We start from the raw sequence: 4,101 nt of genomic DNA on the forward strand, positions 1-4,101 counted from the left end.
GTGGCGGGACGTTGGACGGCACAGGTGAGGGTGATGGAGCTCATGACTCTCCCCTTTATAGTGACGGAGGAGACTGGCGTGGGGGAAGCGTGTAGTGGAGGAAGCCGAGGAGAGAGCTGGTTTCTGGCTACTGAAGAAAATATAATCTGATCAAACATTATTCAGCTTTAAATATTGTTCAGCTTTAAAGTTACTGTGCAACTGTGTGCTCACGACTTTGGCCTTGAGAGCGATAAGAAGCGATCGCCTCATCCTGCAGGTGGAAGATATCTGCAAGCGAAGAGGCTAGAACACCCAAGGCCGATTTCCTTTTATGGAGTTGTTTTTCTGCTAATGCAGCACTTTCCTCACAACCCCCTCCTGTAAGTTTTAGAGAATATATACCCATCCTCACAGCAAATATTAGGAATCTCCTGATGTGAGCTGTGTTGAGAGATTGTCTCTGTCTCAATAAAAGTTCACTGATTCCCCATCTGCTGCAGGTGTCCGGTTGTCTTCATTCTCCGCCAGCCTGGTTAAGTCAATTCCTCCTTAACATCTAAAAGAACCTATTTAATGAAGGAAGACGGGTTCACTTTGTGTTTAATATTATTCTATTGCTGTTGTTGTTTTTTTTATATCCTTCAATTGGCGTCACGAACAGGATCCGCTCCAGGCCAAACTGGAACGGGTGGGAGGACATCGGCAGTGGTCTGAGTGAACGGAGTTTGGACAAAAGCTGTGTGCACACAAAAACAAGGTAAGCAGACCTTTTATTTCTGCTATATTGAACATTATAAAAATACTTAGTGTCCAAACTCCTAGTAATTCATAACCAAAATTGTCTGGCTTACTTAAGGCTTGTTGAGAATCAGACAAGTGAATAAGAGATAAGTGAATAAGAAATAAGTGAATAAGTGAATAAAGATAAGAGTGAACTGAGGTCTGACCACGGTTGCAGCCGACGGGTTGCTCTCCGGTGTTGGATAAATACCTCAGTGCAGGTCTGGGACCTTGAAAGGGTTTATTAGTAACGCCTTTCTAAACAAATTAAAAGGTTAAAGGCCTTGAGAATATTTTTTAGTAATATTCTCTAAACTACAGAAGGGTTAGGAAGGCCCAGAGGACTTTATTAGAAAAGATCCTCTAAAACTTAAAAAGGAGAAGTACTGGTTGGAGTCCAAAGGAGGGGTCCCTTTGATCAATAGGAGAAAACGGATCTCTTCTTAAAACCCCGATGATTTTAGTGTTTTAAATGTTTTGATGTTCTGTTTGATATTGGACACACATAAATACACGCTGAATGCTTGCTGTGGAACACTGGGCAGGACAGTTTGGTTCTCCGTTGTTCACAGATTACACAATTAAAGGAACTAGGTTCCTCTTTTGGTTAAAATAATACACCACACATAGAATTTTTTTTACACATTTATTACATACATAAGGAGGGTAATGAGTGACTGCAGGTAATGTATGAAGTGTGAATGAGACGTGTGAACAAGGTGACAACCAACTAGCACCCCTATCAGGAAGCTCTAGGCAAGGTTACCCGCCAGACTCCGGTTTGGTAGAAGCCTGGTAACACCTGAAGGGATATTTCAGTGCTGACTCACCTTTAAAGCAGCGCCCCAGCTGATTAGTGCCTAACAGAGGCAGAAACCCAGCTGGCCCAAATTCTCCTTTAAAATCAATAAATAGAACATAAATTACCGGTGTGTGTAAATAAGTTGTATAAATCTGTTAGATCTGAAACTCCTGCTAAAAAACTTCCTCTCTACAACTCTTTTCTCTTGTCTCCCTATTTCTCTCAGTTGGGATTCTGTGTGTGTATGTGTGCTGGAGAAATAAAAAAAAAAGGAAAAGGGTCTCTCTCTCTGTCTCTGTGAGAGGAAAAAGGTGGGGGCCGAGTGAGCCCGCGGGGCCGAGCGGGTCCGCGGGAGCGAGCGTGTATGCTGTATGAGGAAGAAGGGAGTGAGAGGGAGCGAGTGAAAAGAGTAATCGAGTATTTGGTGATTTTTTATTATTTCAGAGGCACTGGGTAAGAGTTTTGACTTTAGCTGTGAGAGTTGTGAAAAGAGCAGGTTTTTCTTTGGTTGTAGACGGTGAGTAATCGGTGTTTTTCTGCCTATTGTGCTGCGTGGAAGACACAGAAGTGTAGAAATGTTTGTGGTTTATCTTTGTTTGACGTTTTATATAGAGTTGGTTGATTCAGGGTGATTTCTCCCGTTTAAGGGAGGAGTTGCATTGTGGTTATGTTAAAGCTTTGCTGTAGGGGTATGTGTGTGATTTTGTGCTGGCTTCGCATGTTTAAATGGATGCATAGAAGTTTGTCAGTGAGAAATTGTTATGGTGGGGTTTTAAAGTTAGTAAAGAGTCAAACAACGCCCACTGTTTTAAAAAGGCCCAAAACATAATAAAAGACACCTCACATCCTGGCCACTCCCTGTTCGAACTGTTGCCCTAAGGCAGACGGTACAGGGCAATCAGAGCAAGGACTAATAGACTGAAACGCAGCTGTTATCCAACTGCAATAACACATCTGAATACTACAAAAATGTCCACCATGCCACTCTTGTGTTAATCTATGCACGGTCTGAAGCATGACGGTGGGAATACTTAGTATTTTAAGTATTCTATCTATTTTATTGATTGAATTTTATTGTTTTTTATATTTGATATTACTAGGGATGATGCAATGATCGGGGACCATTCTTAATGTCGTCGGTCTCATGACAATGACAATAAAGTTTTTGATTTTGATTCTGATTCTGAAATACACCCTCCTCAAGAGTTCAATGATTTAGGCAGTTATGTTTATACAAATACTAAATGTATGTTTAGTGTCTTCATACAGGTGTTTTTTCTTAACCTGGAAGCCTGAGTACGGCAGCAGAAGACAGGCCAAGCTTTGGCTAAAATTCACGGCTGGACACCAGAGTTGTCCTCACCCCTCCCGGTAAAACAAAAAAGAGAGAATGTAGTTTGAGGCGGGTTTTTTCTCGCTGAACTGCTCTGGGTGCTGTGTCCCTGAATCTCACCAGTGTTAACCTCTGGCGGAAGACATGGAGAAAAGGAAAAGATGTTCCTGGTAAATCACTGAAACAAATAAAACCACACACAATCAGAGAAAGATATGAGAAGGGTGAGGAACAGACACATGTGCGTGTTAGAGAAATGCCTCGTTTGAGAAAAAGTTAAAGTAACCCATATACAGACGCACCCATACATGCAATGAAGAAACAGCTTACATACATGTGCACGTACATGCAAGGTTAAAGTAGCGACACTTAACATACACCTGTTTTTAAATGATATAGTTTATACATTACTGACAATTAAACGCTTTGGGTTGCAGGACAACAACGTAACGTCAAAAGACAAAGACACTGGTCTGAGGATTAAGTGAGGACACGACAAATTTAGTGGTTAAAAGGGTCGACTTGGGACATGTTTTTGTTGATTGTTTAAGACAAATGACTACTGAATGATAGGAAATTCCTTTTTAGGTTTCTAAACAGGATCTTAAGAATTTTAACACGTACCTGTGTTGTCCTGTCAACTTGAGGGGTTATGAGTTGATTATATGGTGAAAAAAAAAAAAAAAAAAAAAACAAAAACAAAAAAGGGGGGAGACGAGATCTCGTTGTTTCTCCCCTCTCGGGATAACACAGCCAACACAGCACAGCCAACACAACATCATTTTCCTGTTCGCCTGTTTTGTTTTGTTTTTGTTTTTTCTGAGAGCCGAAGCTGACCTGGACTCCTACCCTCCCCTCTACCATCGTTGCCCTCTCCGCGACCATCTTTGACCCTTTGACCCCTGAAGGCCACAGCAGCTGGACTCACAACAACAACTTGAGGATGTCAACAGTGCTGCAAAAGAGTGATCTCATGCAGCAGAGACGGAGAGCACTAAACCTAAAGCCCATTTCACTACACGGGGGAAATTCCCAGGCTGCGTCAGCTGACAGAGCTGTGACGAGACGCGCATTAAGCCCGGAGGAAAAGGGACGGTGAGCAGAAGGATGCTGACCTCTGAGAAGAGCCGAACAGCAGAGCTGCAGAAGGCCGTGGAGCAAAGTAAGCAAAAGGGTCAAGGTACAAGGAGAAGATGCAGGCAGC

General features: G+C 42.4%; 1 long non-coding RNA gene across 1 annotated transcript; it reads left to right on the forward strand.

The window, feature by feature from the left end:
* Positions 1 to 137: 137 nt before the first annotated feature.
* Positions 138 to 3,615, forward strand: LOC146679625 (uncharacterized). Its single transcript, XR_014918555.1, has 2 exons — positions 138 to 514; positions 644 to 3,615. It is a non-coding gene; the product is annotated as an uncharacterized LOC146679625 (long non-coding RNA).
* The last annotated feature ends 486 nt before the right edge of the window (positions 3,616 to 4,101 follow it).

Source organism: Copadichromis virginalis, unplaced genomic scaffold (assembly GCF_057382275.1).
Source record: "Copadichromis virginalis isolate Kocher_CV1m ecotype Utaka unplaced genomic scaffold, C_Virginalis_male_GT1.1 unmapped_scaffold_1, whole genome shotgun sequence".
In the NCBI taxonomy this organism is placed as follows: Eukaryota; Metazoa; Chordata; class Actinopteri; order Cichliformes; family Cichlidae; genus Copadichromis; species Copadichromis virginalis.